This window comes from Somniosus microcephalus, chromosome 19 (genome assembly GCF_052327205.1).
Source record: "Somniosus microcephalus isolate GS21.2 chromosome 19, FLI_Smic_1.0, whole genome shotgun sequence".
Taxonomy (NCBI): Eukaryota; Metazoa; Chordata; class Chondrichthyes; order Squaliformes; family Somniosidae; genus Somniosus; species Somniosus microcephalus.
The window spans coordinates 42,441,689-42,464,349 of record NC_141005.1 but is presented as its reverse complement, the minus strand read 5'-3'; the positions used below and the strand labels follow the sequence as shown (position 1 = coordinate 42,464,349).

Sequence of the window (22,661 nt, the reverse complement as noted above, 5' to 3'; positions counted from 1 at the left end):
GGAGGGATTTGAAAACAAGGATGAGAATTTTGAAATCGAGGCGTTGCTTAACCGGGAGCCAATGTAGGTCAGCGAGCACAGGGGTGATGGGCGAACGGGACTTGGTGCGAGTTAGGGCATGGGCAGCCGAGTTTTGGATCACCTCAAGTTTACGTAGGGTAGAACGTGGGAGGTCAGCCAGGAGTGTGTTGGAATAGTCAAGTCTAGAGGTTTACACCAATATAACTTGCAAATGGTTCTATATAGATTTTTAAAGTCATTTTCAGTTATTTAAAAATGGATTACTCACAGGTGGTGGACTAGACACTCTGATTAAAGATGCTTATTTTTTGTGTGAAACCCATTTTCAGCTGTATTAATAAAACTCTATCAGGTTACCACTCAAATATATCAAGGAATATTTTTTCATGCAAATTTTAAAAAAAAATACGTTCAAGAACGCTACTTGATTGCGCTGGCTCATGGAAGACTTTACGTTCGGCGATAGGCAAATGAGTTTGAGTGGAAACTTGAGCAAAAAAAAACTTCTTAAAACTAGTGCAATTTTGAGCGCAATTTGCGCCCGGATCACCGATTGTCGTCAAAGTGGAAACTCATGACCTCTGTGTTTGGACGGGAATGCGCCAGATGCAGGGCAGCTGGAAGTAGGGGTGTTTGAAGATAGAAGAAGGATGTCGTAGAGGGAATGGTTGCTCCGGGAAGTGGAGAAGGGACATGACGGGGAGGAAATTTGGTGGTGGGATTGTGTTGTAGGTGACAGAAATGGCAGAGGATCATCTGATGAATCCAGAGATTGGTGGATTGGAAAGTGAGGATCTGGGAGGGCTCTGTCATGGTTATGAGATGGGGGGGATTGGGTCTAAGGCAGATCACGGGAAATGGGACAGACCTAATCGAGGACCCTGTTGACCAAAGCAATGGGGAATCCTCAGCTGAGGAAAAAGGAGGACATTTCAGAAGCTCTGGCCTGGAAGGTAGAATCATCAGAGCAGATTACAAGATGGAGAAGCTTGGCAAGGGATGGTGTCTTTGCAGGACACAAGGAGGGAAGAAGTATACTCTAAGTAGTTGTGGAAGTTGCTGGGCTTGTAATTGATGTCAGTGGATATCCCATTGCCAGAAAAAGATAGTGAGAAATTCAGAAAAGAAAGGCAGGAGTCAGAGATAGACTGTGTGACAGTGAGGAGTGGAAGCATAGTCAATGACATTCTCTCAGATCAGAGCGAGAGCAAGAACCATTTGAATGGTCACATGAAATATTTCTTAGTAGGTATGTGGTGTTGCAACATTGAGCTTTTTTGATGCAATATATAAGCTCACAAATGTAAAGAGCATTCTAAACCACAAATTTAACCAACTATTGCCCTCCCATCTCATTGTTTCCTACCTACTGCATGCTTCATATGCTACTGGGCCCCAGTATTGTGGCTTCTTACAGCTCATAATCATAATCTCTCTTTTAAATTTTGCACAAAATCCCTTCTTTATCCTGCTTAGCAATTTGTTTCATTGTTTTAAAAATGCAGAACCTATCTCTTGATAATCTTTAACTTCAAAAGGATAGCTGTAACTTTTTCATCCTATCTTCAAGGTTCAGTGATCTAAAACCTGAAATCCCTTGTGTGACCTTGTCTGATTCCTTTACACTGTTCCCATTTTCATGGAATCATAGAACCACAGAAGAGTACAGCCCATCGAGTCTGTGCCGGCTCTTTCGAAGAGCAATCCAGTGAGTCCCACTCCCCTGCTCCTTTCCCATATCCCTGCACTGTTTTCTCCTTCAAGTATTTATCCAGTCCCCATTTGAAGGCTACTATTGAATCTATATCCACCACCCTTTCAGGCAGAGCATTCCAAATCCTAACCACTCCTTGCGTAAAAAAGTTTTCCCTCATATCGTCTCTGGTTCTTTTGCCGGTCACTTTAAATCTGTGCCCTCTGGTTATCGACCCTTCAGCCATTGGAAACAGTTTCTGTTTATTTACTCTATCTAAACCCTTCATAATTTTAAACACCTCTATCAGATCTCCTCTTAGTCTTCTCTGCTCTAAGGAGAACAACCCCAGCTTCTCCAGTCTATCCACGTAACTGTAATCCTTCATCCCTGGAACCATAAATTATTGGTTCATAAGTTATTAACAGGGGTACAATTCCTCACAGGGGTACAATTCCTCACAAAGCATGACCCTTTTCCCATTGCCCAATTGAGATGGAGGGCTAACGTGGTCAAATAAAACAGAAGGTGTTCCTTGAGATGTAGAAGCAAGTTAGCAGTCCGTATAGCGGACCATGAGACGTACCAGAATTGGCCACAAAATAAACCAATTGGTATTGAGGTCTCTACCAGCAGCCTCCATTATGCATATAGCTGAGCAAGATTAAGTGAATGCATCAACCTAAATGCATTTTCTTGCATTTTGTGTAGGCTGTCTATGTATAGTTACACATCAGTACACCTGATATTGGGCCAGAAATTCCAGGCCAGAAGCGTGAGTGCGCTCGGGGTACTCACGCTTCTGGCCGTTGGAAATGCCGGCGTTCAGCAGGAACAGCGCATGCGGGGAACGCCGGCATTTCCAGACCTCGAGCGCGTGCGACTGCACAGGCAGCGCTTGCGCAGTGAACTTCGTGGATTTCATTCATGAAATCCGTGAGGGTAAGTCCTCAGAACTTACACTGAAAAAAAGCAAGTGTAAAGTGGTTCATTGGCTGCGGAGGAAGATATATTTTATCGTGGAGCTTTTGAAATGCAATATTTTTGTTTGGGAAAGGGAGGGAAGTTATTTAAAGAAATTTTAAGTAAGTTTTAAAGTTAAAATTTTTTTTTTTTTAAAGGGTTTTCAGAACGGTAGGTAGAAGGAGCAATTGTGGCTGTGTGAATGGAATGTGAGAATGAGTTATGTATGTATGTCCACATATATTCCTTTACGTATATGTATGTATGTTTTATATTCCTTTACTATGAATGTATGTTTTTAATTATGATTTTCCAATAAGTTACTTTCTCTGAAAGTCATAATTAAATAATACATTCATACACATAAGTAAAGGAATATATACATAACACGCAAAGGAATATATACAGACATACATACTTTCAGAAGCTCCACGATAAGAAATATCTTCCTCCGCAGCCTCTGTAGCAACTGTACCCATGCTTTTTTCATGTGTAAGTTGTAATGACTGGACCTCACTGAAAGCAGTAATGAAAGCGGCGAATTATACTGCGCACGCGCTGCATGTGCAGTCGCACGCGTTCTGCCTCTGAACCCCTTCGTTCAGAGGACAGGAAATGCCGGTTTTCCCCACATGCACTGTGCATGCTGAAAACCGGCATTTCATCCGGCCAGATGCGTAAGTACCCCGACCGTACTAGCGCATTTGGAAGGGAATTATTGGGCCAACATTTTACATGTCAATAAAATAAAAAATTTAACACTTGCACCACTTGCCCCCTCGCACCTGCGACTGAGGGTCCAAGGAGGTGCATTGCGCAAGAGGTCATCATCGGACGTATCCTCACACTGTTCCCTTTGGGGAACTGTATGAAGTGGTGGAAGGATTTATGGCCGTGATTAACGCTCATTCCGTGACCGTAACCATCTTTGAACCAGCCATTAGGGTGGTTAGTCCTATGGCGGGAGGGTTTTACGGGCTCCCACAACCCATCTGAGGGGGGGGGGGCGGCCACCAACACCCACGGACGCAAGTATCCCGCTGGATGTCCACCCAGAATTTAAAGTTGGAGCTCCGACTCCACTTGCCGGGACTGTCTGGAGTGGGAGTGGGGTTCAAAACCCTACTCCTTCTGGCCCAGCGGCGGGGATGCTTACTGCTACGCAAAAGGCCCACTCCGCACAAAAGGTGACACCCATACGTTTCCTGCGCCTTTTCCCTCCCCGTGACTGGAGCCCTATGCTGCCATTTCACGTTGCTAATCGGATTGGGCCTTTGTCATAGCGGTAGGATCCCTGCCGCTGGGCCAGATCAGGGTAGGGTTTCGAACCCCGCTCCAGACAGTCCCGGCAAGTGGAGTCGGAGCTCCGGCTCTAAATTCTGGGTTGACATCCAGTGGGATATTTGCGTCCGTGGGTGTGGGTGGCCCCCCCTCCTTGTATAGCTTGTGGGAGCCCGTAAAACCCTCCCGCCATAGGACTAACCGCCCTAATGGCTGGTTCAAAGATGGTTACGGTCACGGAATGAGCGTTAATCACGGCCATAAATCCTTCCACCACTTCATACAGTTCCCCAAAGGGAACAGTGTGAAGACACGTATGACGACGACATTGCTAAATAAATAAATGGAATTAAAAAAATTCTTTTAGGGCTTTTAAAAGTCTTTAAATTGCTTTAATTCTCTTTAAAACTACTTCAGATTACTCAAAATAATGTAAACATTTAAAAAAGTTTATAAAAGTTACCAAAATCTTCAAAAAACTTCCAAAAACCTATTTAAACTGCTGCTTTGCATGTAAAAAAGCAAAGCAGCTTGACAGAAACATTGGGGGCGTGTCCAGTGAAACTGAGACCTCAAGGGGCGTGTCTCACTTACACTGCACGCTCCTGGGTCCGCGCTGGCTGCGCTCCTGGGCGGCGTGACGTCATACGCTGCCCGGGATTCTTGCTTTAGTTTCTGGAAGTGCAGGCGTCCCTGGAGCTGATCGGCAGGAGCGCGGGGTAAGTGCAAATACGGGGCTTGCACGCGCTGCAAGCCCCGTTCTGGAATTTCTGGCCCAATATATTTTCTGTTATAAATCTCATCATCAAGAAATTATTCATGAAATAACGCTGGACGGCCAGCTGGTGGCGCCGTCCAAGGAGTATAAATACTCGGGCATGGGCCCAGCTTTCCAGGGACATTTTGTAAGACAAGGAACTAGTGAAGTACAACTAGACCTCCATGTTCTGAAACAAGTTGATTAAAACCTTGCTTTATGCTCAAACCAAGTGCGTGGTGAGTTTTATTACGTCAATTTAATCAACTTGATATCGACTCCACGCTTTGGGTGATTTCGGGAACAGCCAGCTACGACTCGAACCGTAGAAGGGAACTCAGACAAGTAATCGATCCATCATGGAGAAACTACTCAGACCCGCCCGTCTCGAGCTGGACCCAAATTCACTTACAGCTGCTAAGGTATGTAAACACTGGTATCGTACCTTTAGCAACTTCCTTGAGTGTGGTGAGAATGTTCCTAACAAGTTACGAATGCTTGCTAATTATGTATCCCCTCATGTGTTTGATTATATCGAAGACTGTGTAGACTATGACACCACTATCCAAATACTACAGCAGCTATATGTCAAGTCCCCAAATGAAATTTTTGCTCGGCATCTACTGGCCACAACTCGACAACAACCCGGGGAATCACTTGACGAATTCCTTCAGAAACTTCGCAGGCTCAGCAAGGATTGTAATCTTAAAGCTGTTACAGCTGAGCAGTACCAGGAGGAGTTAATTCGTGGTTCCTTTATAATGGGATTGCGTCTCCCTTCATACGTCAGCGTCTGTTGGAGAATAAAACCCTCAAGTTACAGGCTGCCTATGACCAGGCATGTTCTCTGGACTTAGCAAAGAGGAATGCAGACACCTATCTTTCATCACGTGCACGGGCTGCTGCTATCACTTATAGTGACTCCTTCGATAGGCCTCGGGCGGAAGCCCTCACGGATGATGACTCCAACCTGGCTGATGACAACCCTACCCTAGAAACCTACACTGATGACGACCCCGCCCTAGCGGCATCTTGGCAATCTGAAAGGAAGTGTTTCTTCTGTGGAGGTGCGTTCCATTATAGGAAATTTTGTCCTGCTCGTAACGCAACCTGCAATCATTGCAGCAAGAAAGGTCACTTTTCTAAGGTATGCCAGTCAAGAGCCGCTGTTAGTAAGAAAGGCCACTTTTCTAAGGTATACCGGTCGAGAGCTCCTGTTGGTTTTGCAGCTACTATCTATAAAACTGCTCCTCCCCCAAGAACCACTACTAAGGTTACAGCTGTCAAGGGTAAAACTGCCCCATCTCCCATCACAGCTGTTTTTCCCCAAAGTTTGTCCCATGCAGCCACGAAGGTTTCGGTAAATGGACACATTTTGAGTGCACTAATCGACTCATGCAGCTCTGACAGTTTCATTAGTGAGTGGGCTGTCAGTAAGTTAAAACTGCATATTTACCCCTCGGACAGGGAAATTGCAATGGCTCTGATGACATTGACCACCAATTCTTCCGGCTTTTGTCTTGTCGACCTTATTCTCAATGGCCGCACTTATTTCTCCGCCCGGCCCGGGGTGCTCAAGAACCTATGCAGTGATGTGCTCCTGGGACAGAATTTCCAGAAGCAACACAAAAGACCCACTTGCAAGTTTGGAGGGTCAAAGCCGGAGCTTACTATTTCTAAAGTACCGTTTTGTGTGCTTTCGGCAGCTTCGCTTGACGAGCCCTCCTTGTTTGCCAATCTTTTCCCCCGATGTAAGCCCATAGTCACCAAATCACGACGTTTCAGCCAAGATGATCGATCCTTTATCGAGGCAGAAATGTCTCGCCTTCTAGCTGACGGTATCATTGAGCCATGTTCATCTTCCTGGCGGGCTCAAGTCGTCGTCAAAAATTCTCTGAAGCAACACAAGAAATGTCTTTGCATCGATTACTCGCAAACTATTAACCAGTATACCGACCTGGATGCCTACCCACTACCACGCATCAATGACATGGTCAATAACCTTGCTAACTACAAGGTATTTTCAACCTTTGATTTAAAGAGCGCATATCATCAGGTAAAGGACTCTGACAAAAAGTATACAGCCTTTGAGGCCAATTGTTGGCTTTACCAGTTTTGTTGCCTTCCATTTGGGGTCACCAATGGGGTGGCCGTCTTTCAATGGGCAATGGATAGCCTAGTCAAATAGGAGAACTTAACAGACACTTTTCCATATCTGGATAATATCAGCATTGCTGGTCATGACCAGAAGGAGCATGATGCCAACCTCCAGAAATTTTTTGACGTTCTCCGTCGTCGCAACTTAACCTTAAATGAGTCCAAATCTGTGAAATCAGTACCATCAGTCAACATCCTTGGCTACTGGGTGGGCAACGGTGTCATCAAACCGGATCCGGAGCGATTTCGTCCGCTTCAGGAGCTCCCTCCCCCTACGAATCTCGGCTCTCTTCGTCGGGCACTCAGCATATTCGCCTATTATGCGAAGTGGATACCCCACGTCTCCGACAAGATCCAGCCCCTGCTTCACGCAAAGTCATTTCCATTGGAGGCAACGGCTATTTCAGCTTTCAACCTCCTCAAGCGACAACTGGAGAAAGCCACGCTTCGTTCCATTGATGAAAATCTTCCTTTCGTGGTCGAGTGCGATGCATCGGATGTGGCGATCTCTGCTACCTTGAATCAAGGTGGTTGACCTGTTGCATTTCTGTCCAGAACTTTGCAGGGTAGCAGCTCCATTATCCTCCTGTTGAGAAGGAGGCTATGGCCATCATCGAAGCTGCACGTAAATGGAGTCATTTTCTCACTCGTCGCCATTTCACACTTATAACCGATCAGCGCTCCGTGACCTTTATGCTGGATAACCGGAAACGCGCTAAGATCAAGAATAACAAAATACAGCTCTGGAGGATGGAATTGGCAGTCTTTGGCTACACCATACATTATCGACCCGGCAAAGAGAATGTGGCCCCGGATACCCTCACGCAGGTATTCTGCTCTTCTATGTCAACTTCGACTCTTGCGGATCTTCATACTGACTTATGCCATCCTGGCATTACCCGTATGTTGCACTTTGTGCGATCTAAAAATTTCCCATTTTCTACGGAAGATGTGAAAAGAACGTGCTCCTCCTGTAGAATTTGTGCGGAATTAAAACCGCAATTCTTCCGTCCATCAAATGGCTCGCTCATACACGCTATGCAGCGACTCAGCATTGACTTTAAAGGGCCATTGCCTTCCTCAACACGAAACACCTACTTACTGACTATGGTGGACGAATATTCACGCTTTCCCTTTGCTTTCCCCGTCCCAATATGCTTACTTCCACAGTGATCAAATGCCTTGATCAAGTCTTTTCCCTTTGCGGTACGGCCAATTTCATCCACTCTGATCGGGGTCCCTCCTTCATGTCAAGCGAACTCAAAAGTTATCTCTCCCAACGGGGAATCGCCACAAGTAAAACTACACCATACCATAGGTAACGGACAGGTTGAGAGATATAACGCTATCATTTGTAACGCTGTTCGACTTGCACTGAGTTCACGCAACCTACAAGACCAGCAGTGGGAAACTATGCTCCCTGACGTGTTGCATTCCATCAGGTGTCTCATTTCTACGTCTACCAATGTCACACCTCACAAGCGTTTCTTCAGCTTCCAGCGTCGCTCCACCCATGGGACACCTCTACCATCATGGTTGGCAGCTCCCGGCCCCGTGCTGCTCCAAAGATTCATCCGATCGTTTAAAAATGATCCTCTCATTGACGAGGTAGAACTCACGGACGTCAATCCCACGTATGCGCACGTGCGGTACCCTGATGGCAGGGAGTCCACCGTTTCGCTCCGTGACCTGGCTCCCTGTCCAGCTGGTTCCATGGACCCAACTGATAGAGGGACCCACGGGGATGATGCCGACACTCTGCGCTCCCCCGAAGATGATGCCCTACCTGGGACATCGAGAGATCTGCCAGCTGCCCCACCGGATCCACTCGGGGAGCCGAGCGCTCCCCGTGGGATGGCCACCCGAGGCCAGGACGCCGGTCAATCCCCGGCTATCAAACAGGATGAAGCCAGTTCTGCGCCTGTGGGGACCCGCACCCGGAGTCACGATCTCCCCAGCCTCTCTCGGGTCGATCAGAGCAACACGGGCACTGTCGATCCACCGGTACGGATCAAGCGGCCCAGGGACCAAGACACGGTCCGGGGAGACGTGCCTTTTAGCCATAAACAAAAATCTAAAAGACTGCTGCTATTTGTGGTCCGTCTAATCCGTTAAGAGGAAGTCGTCAGACTTCCAAATCTTTTAAGCAGGAAGAATGTTATAAATCTCATCATCATCAAGAAACTACTCACGAAATAACACTGGACGGCCAGCTGGTGGCGCCGTCCAAGGAGTATAAATACTCAGGCGTGGGCCCAGCCCCGCCAGGGACATTTTAAGACAGGAACTAGTGAAGTACAACTAGACCTCCATGTTCTGAAACAAGTTGATTAAAGCCTTGCTTTATGCTCAAACCAAGTGCGTGGTGAGTTTTATTACATCATTTTCCGTACACTGAGAGATAAAAGGAGAAAAGAGCAAACCAGCTGCATTTATATAATGATGCCTGTACTGCACTGTCATAGACAGGGGACTGTCTACGGATGTAGTTTATATGGACTTCCACAAGGCATTTGATGAAGTCCTTCATAAGAGACTGTTAGCTAAAATTAAAGTTCATGGAATTGAAGGCAAATTAATGACCTGGTTAGGAGATTGGTTAGACAGTAAAAGACAGGATCCACAAGGATTGGTGCTGGGATATCAATTATTCACAATATTTATTAATGACTTACAACACAATAGAGCCATATATGCAAGTTAGCCAATGACACAAAGAATGGTGGTGCTGTAAGTAGTGTAGACGGGAGCATAAAATTACAAAGAGATATTGATAGATTGTGAGTGGGCAAAACTGCAGCAGATGGATTTCAACGCAGTTAAGTGGGAGGTCATCCATTTTGGACCAAAAAAGGATGGATCCGAGTATTTTTTAAATGATGAAAAGCTAGGAATAATGGAGGTCCAAAGAGATTTAGGGGTCCACGTACACAGATCACTGAAATGTAATGGTCAGGTACAAAAAATAATCAAAAAGGCTAATGGAATGTTAGCCTTTATAACTTGAGAACTAGAATGTAAAGGGGAGGAAGTTTTGCTACAGCTGTACAAAGCCCTGGTTAGACCACATCTGGAGCACTGTGTACAGTTCTGGGCACCACACCTTAGAAAGGATATATTGGCCTTGGAAGGAGTGCAGCGCAGCTTCACCAGAATGTTACTAGGGCTCCAGGGGTAAGATTATGAGGAGAGATCACATAAACTAGGATTGTATTCCCTGGAATATAGAAGGTTACGGGGTGAATTGATTGAGGCTTTTAGGATATTGAAAGGTATTAATAGGGTAGATGGAGAGAAACTGTTTCCGCTGGTGGAGGAGTCTAGAACAAGGGGACATAACCTTAAAATCAGAGCCAGGCCATTCAGAAGAGAAGTTAGGAAACATTTCTTCATGCAAAGGGTGGTAGAAGTGTGGAACTCCCTCCCACACAAAGCAGTCGATACGAGCTGAATTAATAATGTTAAACCTGAGATCAATAGATTTTTGCTAGGCAAGGGTATTAAAGGATATGGAACCTAGGCAGGTGGAAGGGGTAAGATACAGATCAGCCATGATCTACGGTTGAATGGCCCATGCTTGTTCCTACATTCCTATGTCAATTAAACGTCACCAGTACAGTCCAGAGCATGTTTTTTTTTCATCATTGGGCCTTCTCTTCACAGTCCACAGCTTACATAGCTTTCAGACATCCCTAGGCTGTTTTTGAACTGGCTTTGCAGCCTCATTGTGAACTGCAGGACTGTAGCTTTGCCTGCTTATGACCCACATTCACATCCCATTACCTGACATTCCCACATACGTGACTGGTGTGGTGAGCACCTATTTCCAGAGGTTAACTGTGTGATATCCCAGCCTGGACCAATTTGGATTGCAACTTTCTTTCAACCCAAACATTTTTTGTTCTTCACCATATTGCCTTTCTCGAATCCTTACTATCTCCCATGCATCATACCATTACAATCTCAATTATGCTTTATAACGTGTCAGCAATCGGAAAATAGCCAACAGGATTGATTTGGAATTAAGCCCAGTGAGTCCATGGTTTGGTAAAAACTGCAGCTGGCTTGGGTTTTTGAAAAGTGAAATTGGTTCAAAGCATCACATTAAACTATTGTTCTCTTTGCCTTTAACGGATCCCCTATACCTCCCCAAATGAGTTGTGATGGAGTTCCCACGAAGTTATGTGGACAGTGACCAGTTCTGGGATGTGATTACAAGACAGCAATCAGATTTAGGGGTTTGGATGACGCCATACATTCTGAGAAGGTAGCATGACTGATTTATAAATATCTTCTGAATCCCTAAATGCGATTGCTCCCTTAAAATCATAGATTTTTATAGCATAGAAGGAGGCCATTCAGCCCATCACATCTGTGTTGGCTCTCTTAGTTCTAGTCACCTGCCCCTCTTTCCCCTCTCTCTCCTCTCTCTCCTTTCTCCTCACCTCTTCTCTCCTCACCTCACCTCTACTCTCCCACCTCTCCTCCATCTCAAGTTTCAGGATGCCACAGATAAGCAAAGAGGTTAGAAACAAACTACATTTGTAGAAGACGGAATATGTGATCTGTAGGTATTGTGAAAATGATAAAAGAGAGAATACAAGAAAATAATAAAAGAGGTTAAGAAAGTGATAAGGAAAGCAAGGAGGAAGTATGAGGAGGGAGTCTCAAAAATATTAAAAAGCATAGTAAAGTATTCTACAAGTACATCAGTTAAAAAAGAGAATTGTTAAATGAGGTTTAAGATAAAGATTGAGAAGAACAGAAGTAAGATAAAAGACCAAAGCAATGTAGAAACATAGAAGATAGGAGCAGGAGTAGGCCATTCGGCCCCTCGAGCCTGCTTCGCCGTTCAATGCGATCATCCAAATTCAGTACCCTGTCCCTGCTTTCTCCCCATATCCCTTCATCCCCTTAGCCTTAAGAAATATATCTAACTCCTTCTTGAATATATTGAATGAATTGGCCTCAACTGTCTTCTGTGGTAGAGAATTCCACAGGTTCACCACTCTCTGGGTGAAGAAATTCCTCCTCATCTCAGTCCTAAATGGCTTACCCCTTATCCTTAGACTGTGACCCCTGGTTCTGGACTCCCCCGCCATCAGGAACAGCCTTCCTGCATCTAGTCTGTCTAGTCCTGTTAGAATTTTATGTTTTAATGAGATCCCCTCTCATTCTTCTAAACTCTAGCGAATATAAGCCTAATCGACCCAATCTCTCTTCATACGTCATTCCTGTCATCCCAGGTATCAGTCTGGTGAATCTTCGCTGCACTCCCTCCATGGCAAGAACATCCTTCCTCAGATAAGGCGACCAAAACTACACACAATACTCAAGGTGTGGTCTCACCAAGGCCCTGTACAACTGCAGCAAGACATCCTTGCTCCTGTATTCGAATCCTCTCGCTATAAAGGCCAGCATACCATTTGCCTTCTTAACTGCCTGCTACACCTGCATGCTTACTTTCAGCGACTGGTGCACAAGGACACCCAGGTCTCGTTGCACTTCCCCTTTTCCCAATCTATTGCCGTTCAGATAATAATCTGCCTTCCTGTTTTTGCCACCAAAGTGGATAACCTCGCATTTATCCACATTATACTGCATCTGCCATGCATCTGCCCAATCACCCAACCTGTCCAAATCATACTGGAGTTTCTCTGCATCCTCCTCACAGCACACATGCCCACCCAGCTTTGTGTCATCTACAAACTTGGAGATAGTACATCTAGTTCCCTCATCTAGATCATTAATATATATTGTGAATAGCTGGGGTCCTAGCACCGATCCCTGCGGTACCCCACTAGTCACTGCCTTCCACTCGGAAAAAGACCCGTTTATTCCAACTCTTTGCTTCCTGTCTGCCAACCAGTTTTCTATCCAAGTCAGTACCTTACCCCCAATCCCATGTGCTTTAACTTTGCATGCTAGTCTCTTATGCGGGACCTTATTGAAAGCCTTCTGAAAGTCCAAATACACCACATCCACTGATTCTCCCTGATCTATTCTACCAGTTACATCCTCCAAAAATTCCAGTAGATTAGTCAAGCGTGATTTACCTTTTGTAAATCCATGTTGACTTTGTCCGATCCTGTCACTGTTTTCCAAGTGCACTGCTATTACATCTTTTATAACGGACACTAGCATTTTCTCCACTACCGATGTCAGGCTTTCTGGTCTATAATTCCCCGTTTTTTCTCTACCACCTTTTTTAAATAATGGGGTTACATTAGCTACCCTCCAATCCATGGGAACTATTCCAGAGTCTATGGAATTTTGGAAGATGACCAGCAATGCATCTACTATTTCTAGGGCCACTTCCATAAGTACCCTAGGATGTAGATTATCAGGCCCTGGGGATTTATCGGCCTTCAATCCCGTCAATTTCCCTAACACCATTTCCCTACAAATACTGATTTAATTCAATTCCTCCCTCTCATTAGACCCTATGTTCCCTGACATCTCTGGAAGGTTATTTGTGTCCTCCTTTGTGAAGACAGAACCAAAGTATGCATTTAATTGGTCTGCCATTTCTTTGTTCCCCATTATAAATTCCCCTGATTCTGACTGCAAGGGACCTACGCTTGACTTCACCAATCTTTTTCTCTTCACATATCTATAGAAGCTTTTACAGTCAGTTTTTATGTTCCCTGAAAGCTTACTCTCATACTCTATTTTCCCCCTCTTAATTAATCCCTTTGTCCTCCTTTGCTGAATCCTAAACTGCAGCCAATCTTCAGGTTTGCTGCTTTTTCTGGCCAATTTACATGTCCTCTCCTTGGATCTTATGCTATCCCTAATTTCCCTTGTTAGCCAATGCTGAGTCACCTTTTTTGTTTTATTTTTATGCCAAACAGGGATGAACAAATTCTGTAGTTCATCCATGTGATCTTTAAATGTTTGCCATTGCCTATTCATCATCAACCCTTTAGGTAACATTCCCCAATCCATCCTAGCCAACTCACGCCTCATACCATCGTAGTTTCCTTTATTTAAATTCAGTACCCAAGTCTCTGAATCAACTACTTCACTCTCCATCTTAATGAAGAATTCTATCATATTATGATCGCTCCTCCCCAAGAGCCTTGCACAACAAGATTGCTAATTAACCATTTCTCATTACATAATACCCAGTCTAAGATGGCCTTATCTCCAGTTGGTTCCTCGACATATTGGTCCAGGAAACCATCCGATATACACTCTAGGAATTCCTCCTCCACAGTATTGTTACTAATTTGGTTAGCCCAATCTATATGTAGATTAAAGTCACCCATGATAACTGCTGTGCCCTTATTGCACGCATCTCTAATTTCCCATTTAATGCCATCCCCAACCTTGGCATTACTGTTTGGGGGTCTGTATACAACTCCCACTAACGTTTTCTGCCCCTTGGTATTTCTCAGCTCTACCCATACAGATTCCACCTCATCAGAGCTAATATCCTTCCTTACTATTGTGTTAATCTCCTCTTTAACCAGCAATACTACCCCACCGCCTTTTCCTTTTTGCCTGTCCTTCCTGAATATTGAATACCCCTGGATGTTGAATTCCCAGCCTTGGTCACCCTGGAGCCATGTCTCCGTAATCCCAATTATATCATATCCGTTTACATCTATTTGCGCTGCTAATTCATCCACCTTGTTACAAATGCTCCTCGCATTAAGACACAAAGCCTTCAGGCTTGTTTTTTTAACACTCTTAGACCTTTTAGAATTATTGTTTACTGTGGCCATGTTTGATATACACCCTTGATTTCTTTGACTTCCACTTTTGCTTTTCTCCTTCCTGTCTTTTGCTTCTATCTTTGCTTCCCTTTCCTCTGTCTCCCTGCACAGGTTCCCAACCCCCTGCCATTTTAGTTTAAACCCTCCCCAACAGCACTAGCAAACACTCCCCCTAGGACATCGGTCCCGGTCCTGCCCAGGTGCAAACCGTCCAGTTTGTACTGGTCCCACCTCCCCCAGAACCGGTTTCAATGTCCCAGGAATTTGAATCCCTCCCCCTTGCACCATTCTTCTAGCCACGTATTCATCTGAAATATCCTTCTGTTTCTACTCTGACAAGCACGTGGCACTGGTAGCAATCCTGAGATTACTACCTTTGAGGTCCTATTTTTTAGATTTTTTTTAATAAATTGGAAAAAAGCTGATTTTTAAGGAGGTGAGAATGGAACTAGGGAAAATAAACTGGAAACATTTACTGACAAACAAAGAAATAGAACAACAATGGGAAACGTTTAAAATGGTGTTCAATAGAGCCCAGGAATTGTATATCCCAGTAAATAGCAAGAACAAACTATCCAGTAGTGACACACCGTGGATGAATAAAGAAATAAGGGCAACATTGAAACTAGGCCTACACTAAGTACATAGACAATAAAGGAGAGGATTACAAAAAGGTTAGGAAAGAAGTCAAACAAACAATTAGGAAGGCAAAGAGAAACTACAAAATTAAATTATCAAGGAATATAAAAAGAAATAATGAAGTATTCTGCAGACACATAAATAACAAAAGAAAAATCAGGATAGGGATTGGGCCACTAAGGAATATACATGATAAAGTCACAGGTAATGACAGTGAAATATTAAATAATTACTTTGCCTTGGTATTTACCAGGGAGACTAACATAGTGAACATAACATTAGAAGAAGAGATCAAAAAGGATATAAAGACATTTAAGATAGAAAGGGGGGAGATAATTGATAAACTAATCAAACTTAGAGGGGATAAAACCCCTGGATTGCATCCGTGCATATTAAAAGAAGGTGGGGAAGAGATAGCAGGGGCACTATTACATAGATACAAAAAATCATTAGAAAAGGGAATAGTGCCAGAGGGCTGGCAGACAGCTGATGTCATTTCTATATCTAAAAACGGAGATAGAACAAGTCCAGCAAACTATAGCTCAATTAGTTTAACGTCAGTGGTAGGAAAGATAATGGAATCCTTAATCAAAGATGTAACAGAAAAACACCTAGAAACTGAAAATATAATAAGTCAGCATGGGAATGTCATGCTTGACCAACCTTATTGAATTCTTTGAAGAAGCAACAGAAAGAGTAGATAACAGCAGTAATGCAATAGACGTAATGGCCGGAATTTTCCCATAAGAAACAGGTGGGTCCCTCCCGCAGCCAGCCAGCCAGCCTCTCAATCTGGCTGGCTGTGGGTGGGTAGGCCTCCGAGGTTTCATATTCAAATTAGGCCCCGCCAGTAAAGTCAGCAGGGCCTGCGGGAAACCCAGCTTCCCGGGTTTCCCGCCGGCCTTGAAGCCCAACCCGCCTCCCCAAAGAAAATTCTGGTCAATATATTTGGATTTCCAAAAAGCCTTTGATGACTAAGGGGACAAGTAGCAGAATGGAGTGCAAGCTGGCTTCAAAACAGAAAACCAAGAGTTGGGGTTAAAGGTAATTACTCAGATTGGCAAATGGTGGGAAGTGGTGTTCCGCAAGGATTGGTGCTGGGACCACTGTTGTTCACCATTTACATAAACGATTTGGACTCGGGAATTGGGAGTATAATTTCAAAATTTGCGGATGACACCAAATTGGGGAGGGGGAGGCGGGGGTCTAGTCAATGTTCCCTCTAATATTTTTCTGGGCTGCGCAACCCATTCAAAATTCAGTGCATGCGATTTTTTTCCCTTTAAAAGCCGGTGAGCCGGCTGCACGGGACCTCCGGAGCGATGCGCGGCTCCATGGCCACGCAGCTTCAAGAGAACATTGCATGTCGTTAACACAGAGGAGGACTGCGACAAAGTACAGGAAGACATGAATGAACTTGCTGGATGGGCGTGTCATTGGCAAATGAACTTCAATATAGATAAGTGCGAGATAATACATTTTGGTAGGAAGAATAAGGAGGCCGCATACTCCTTGGAAAATAAGGGCTCGATTTTGCCAGGCCCGAGGAGGCGAGAATGGAGGCGTGTGGGGTGTTAAAATTGCAAAAAGTGGCGGGCGAGCCTGACCCCGCCTCCATCCCGACTCCAAGCAATTTTCCCAAATGCGTGGTTTCTGATCCCGTCTCCGTCCCGCCTCCAAGAGGCAGGATAGGCCCTTAAGGCCCTTAACAACCACTGAATTGCCTCTATAATCCCATTTTGAGAGGCCTGTCTGATTTTAACACTTTTCCCACGTGATGCACGCCTCCTCTGAAACACGACGGTGAAACCTGATGGTAGCACAATTGGATTACTTACTAACAGCTGCAGCTCCACCATTAAATAGAAGATTTGATCAGCCATCATTTGCAGGTGGCAGGACTTTGTTGCCTCAGGTCTGGGGGAGCTTTTAGCAGGCATAACCATAGCTGTGGAAGTTTGGAGCCTGACACCCATCTCCAGTGTGACCTCCTGGGAAACCCCTCTCGCCACCTTGACTGAGCGCTTCCTCAACTGAGGCATATACCAGAAGAATGGGAACCATTTATTTCCTTTCCTCCTGGACATCAGATTCGAACGAAGACCAGCCGCGACAGCAGCAGAACCATGAACAACAGCAGCACCAACAGCAGCAGCAACAACAGGAGCGCCAAGCTGCTGATCGCCCACCTGAAGCTGCACAGGCTAGAAGGCGCCAGCGCATGGAAGCCCGTCGGCACAGGCGATACCTCCCAAACAGGGTTTACAGACAGAGGATCAGCTACCTCAACATGACTGTGCAGCAGTGCCAAAGGCGGCTCCGACTTTCGTGAGAGGTAGTGGGTGACATCTGCTCAATGGTGCAGCAAGACCTGGAGCCCAGGGTTGCAGGTGGACACCCCTTACCAGTGGCCGTCAAAGTCACCACCGCACTCAACTTTTTTGCCTCAAGCTCATTCCAGGGATCAGCAGCAGACATCAGCGGCATCTCCCAGACGACCGCACACACTTGCATCATGCAGGTAACCGATGCCCTCTTTGCCATCGCGCACAATCACATCCATTTCTCCAAGGATCAAGCAAGTTTCACGGCGCGTGCGGTTGGATTAGCTAATCTGGCAGGCTTTCCAAGGGTGCAGGGCGTTGTTGACTGCACACATGTGCCCTTAAGGCACCCCATCACAATCTAGGTATTTTTGTCAACCGCAAGGGCTTCCACTCCCTCAACGTTCAGCTGGTGTGTGACCACAAGAAGAAAATTTTGCATGTTTGTGCCAAGTACCCTGGCAGTTGCCATGACTCCTTCATACTGCGCCAGTCTAGTGTGCCTCCGCTCTTCAGTCCGCCAGACCAACTTAACGGATGGCTACTTGGAGACAAGGGCTATCCCCTGAAGACGTGGCTAACGACACCGTTGAGGAGCCCATCCAACGAAGCTGAGGAGAGCTACAACTACAGCCACATTTCCACCAGATCCATAATCGAGCAAACCATTGGCTTGCTGAAGATGCGCTTCAGACGCCTAGATAGATCAGGTGCAGCCCTGCAGTACTCAGCAGCCAGGGTCTCCAGAATCGTCGTGGTTTGCTGTGCACTTCACAACATGGCACAGCGTCGTGGCTTGCAGATTCCTGAGGACCAAGTGGCTCCTCACATATCCTCCTCAGATGAGGAGGAGGAGGAGAGCGAAAATGAACATCTTGCAGAGGCCCATCAACCAGCGGCAGCAGTACGCGAGAACATTGCTGCCCGGGATGCAAGGAACGCAGTCATCTTGGCCAGATTTGCTTAGCCTAGCCAATCAAGCACTTTTGCCTCGCAGCTTCTTACCAGAGCATCGACAATGGCCAAGAACCAATGGATGCCTAGCACTCTAACCACCATACTGACAATTGCAAGTAATCCTAAGCCCTAAATGTGGAAGTCCCATTAGCGAAATGACACACGCCACAACTGCAACAGTTGCCATCAGAATTTTTATTTACAATAACCAACTGATGGCTTTTCAACATTAAACATCACATTTCACCCAAGTGACTACCCTTGTGACTATTTGTGCAGTATCTTTCTCTTACGTGTGCTCATCTTTCTCTTACGTGTGCTCCTACGTGGTGGTTCCCCCTTGGCATCAGCAGATGTGGAGGCCCCTTGCTCACTTTCTTGCTGCTCGTGTCTCGTCACCTTTGGCAGGTGTCCTCTGGGGTTGTGAACCTGTGAGGGCTCGGCAACAGTCTGCTGCTCCTGCGGCTGTGCAGGGGTTGAGACGCCAATCTCAGTTGGGTGGGGACTCTAGTGGGGCTCTGACCGAGGACTTGGCAGTGGCTTAGAAGTGTGAGCGCTTGGAGAGGAGCCCCCACTTCCTTGTTCTCTGCCACCAACATCCCTCTCATGGGTCAGGTCCACCTCAGCGCTTGCAAATGACTTGAGAGCACCTTGCTGCACATCAGGGGGGCCATGGGGACCCGTATCTGCACTGGCAGTCCTACTCAGAAGGACTTCCATGAAGGTCTGGTTCCTCTGTTCAATAGCTGACCATCACTCCTCCAGAGATGTCAGTCTATTCTGAACACTCACCATGTTTTCTACACTCTGGCGACTTAGCTCCTCCATGGCTGTAGCCATCCTCTCGTCCACTGTAGCCATCATTTCCACGGAGGTTGCCATCCTTTCTGTGGTGCTGCATTCATGCGCCAATGACTCCACGAAGGCTCTGCTCATGTTCGCAATGGACTCCTCCATTCGCTCCACACTCGCAGCGACCCTGGAAACAAAACCTGCCAGAGACTCCTGCACCTGTTCCTGGAGTTCCAGCACCGCTGTTCTTCTGGATGGACCCAGAGGCAGAGGGTCGACATGCAGCTGAGCCGAGCTGGGAGAGTCCTGTGCCCTCCGACTAGGACTCTCCACTGCTGTCCCTGTCTCCACCATCTGCTGATGCTCACTTGTGAGCTGTGATACGCCAGGTGACAACACTACTCTATCTCGCGATGGTCCCACCGAGGTGTGAGTGTCTGCGCTGGTGCTGGGTTGGCTGAATTCTGCTGACACTGCGCCCTCAGAGGTTGCAGCTTCCTCTGAGGAGTCTGGAGGCTCAGGCTGTTCCTCTTGGATAGTGAGGACGGGTGCTTGCGATGGTCCTGTGGGGGAGTAAAGGAAAGAGTCAGAGATGTGAGGCCAAGGTTACATGCACATTGCAGATTGCAGATGATCTTAAGTCCATCTGTTAGAGCTTCAGAATCATTAAATCCGACTCATGCAATGTCAATGAGATGAAAAACTATTCTGTCAGCAGCTTGCTGTGATGCACCCCTCTGTCCGTCCCCCACTTGCGCATCGTCCTCGAGTCCCACGATCTCCAGGACTGCCTCCTCCCAAGAGGTGAGGTGGGCTACTGAGGGTGGCCCTCCTCCTGTCCTCGCTCTTTCCCTCTTATTGTGAGCTCTCTTTTCCTGCAATGAGGGAGACAAGTGGAGTTTGAGTGAGAATGAAGGAGTGAGTGTAAAGAATCCATAGCATAGATGCTTAGAAGGATACAAAGATGGAGTGAGGTGGCAAGACCAAGGGCCCTCCCTGTGTGTTGTAAGTTGTTTTCATAGCATCACAGTGATAGGGAGTGTGAGGGCTGCATAGTCGAATAGTTAGGTGAATGTGACCATAGAGAGAGAAGGAATGGGTAAGGGTGCATGGATGCCAGTGTCGAGCGGGATGTGGAGGAAGAGGTTGCTAAAGCTGAGTGCTGGTGAGGAGAGGCAATGGGGATGAGATTGAGGGTGATGGGAAAGTCATACTCACTTTTCCAGTGCGCAGAAGGTCATGAAACCTCTTCCTGCACTGAAGCAAGGTTCTGTGGATCAGCGACAACGGGTTGACCTCCTGGGCCACCCGGATCCACACAGCCTTCGTCTGCTGGGGAGGCTTCTTCCTCCCTGAAGAAGGGAAGAGCACTTCCTTATTAGCTCTTGCTCCCTCCACCAAAGCTTGCAGGGCGACGTCATCAAATCTGGGAGCAGACTTAGGTCTCCCTGCTGCTCATTGTGCCTCCAGGTCCCTCTCACAGCAAAGGCCAAAAGGTTGGCAGTCTGCAGACCTTAAATGCAGCAACAATGATGACATCATCGGAGGCGAGTTTCAGACTGAAAGATCTAATTGGGCCATGGGTTCCCACACGTTGGAACTCAATTGCCCAATTAAGTGAAAATCGCATCATTCTCCCACATCGATTTGGAATCGGGTAGTTAACACGAAAAACGGATGACACGACCCCAGCCCGCCCCAATGACAAAATCCAGCCCTAAGTGTCTAAATGAGGCATCACAACTACATGGGACAGGCTAGGTGGTCTTTTCCCGTCTGTTATTTTTCACAGAATCACAGAATCTACAGTGCAGATAGAGGCCATTTCGGCCCATCGAGCCTGCACCGACACATATCCCACCCTATCCCCATAACCCCACGTATTTAATCCCCTAACACTAAGGGTCAATTTATAATAGCCAAATCAACCTAACCTGCACATCTTTGGACTGTGGGAGGAAACCGGAGCACCCGGAGGAAACCCACGCAAACACGGGGAGAATGTGCAAACTCCACACAGACAGTCGCCCGAGGCCAAATTTGAACCCGGGTCCCTGGCGTTGTGAGGCAACAGTGCTAACCACTATGCCACCGTGCCCCCCTTTTTACCATTACCATTTTTGTATGGTAATAATGACAAGTACACTACAAACAACAAAAGAAACATGTTTTATTCACCAAAGAAGATGAAATATAAGCAACAAGAAAGGCTGTGCAATGAGGTAACTTCCCCAAGGATTTATTCTGCAAAAGTTCTGGTGTTTAATGAAAATTCCACTGTATCCTTGAACCAGCAAAGCCAGGATATTTATGTTTTGGAAGACTTGTAATGCCTCAGCCTTATTAAATTGGTTACCGCATCGTGATCATTGTGAACTGGTTTCTCTTTTTAAATTTTCATCACACTATTTATTAATCCTTTTTTGAAATTATTCCAAGAAATCAATACGACATAATGCAACAAAAAAACCCGACAGACCACCCACAAAGAAAGCGGCTACATGTCAGTGGGAAGGGTGCAGCAGTGAGCGACACTCTTTCTAATTTACGGGACCATCTGCAGATCTGACTGTGCTCAGCAGGTGTCCACTCACTCTATAAAGTAGGGTGCTGTGTCCGACTGACAAGCAAACAGTAACACAGGTGGTCCTCGGCCACGTGCTCACAAAAGCCGAACCATTGTGCTTTCCCATGGGTTTCCGTGATGGAAGCCCGACCGCTTGAAACATTGTCTAACCTGTTTACTTTACGGTATATACTTTGGAATCACCTGTATGTATCATGTCCAGGGAGAAGACAGATTTGTGTCCCAGACTGCTCAAGCAGCTGAACAGGCAATTACAATGTTGATATTTTAATTAATGCCTCTGCTAAGAACCAGGGAACTGATTGATTCCCATGCGCAAAGCAGAGGAAGCTCAGCCCTATAACCTTCCAATTGCACTTGGTTTCCCAGGCTGGGAAATTGCGCACACTGGACGTGATCAAACTGACAGAATGTTAGCTGTGGTGAGGCTAAAACCCTCAAATACAATGTTCATGAAAGTACGCAAGACCCAAAGGACCATTGTACATGTACGTTTAATCCTGTCAGTTGTGAACTCGTGTTTTTATTATGTTAGAAGCTTTGTTTTAAGCTTCTAGATGTGAAAATATCTCAACACCTGTAACATTTGCATATTGAATTATCATTGGCCCGCAGGCATCTGTAAGGAATACCTATTATATTCACGTGATCACATGCTGAGTTGTCATTAGCCTGCAGGCATCTGTAAGGACTACTATTGTTTAGAAGACCCAGGCTAGGGGCCTTAACTCCATCTTGTCCCCATTGTACTGTTGTGAGTAAGATCAGA

General features: G+C 46.0%; 1 protein-coding gene across 1 annotated transcript in view; it reads left to right on the top strand.

The window, feature by feature from the left end:
- LOC147104387 (transmembrane protein 132C-like) overlaps positions 1 to 22,661 on the top strand; it is a 1,245,027-nt gene that overhangs the window by 1,038,622 nt on the left and 183,744 nt on the right. The window lies entirely within an intron of this gene.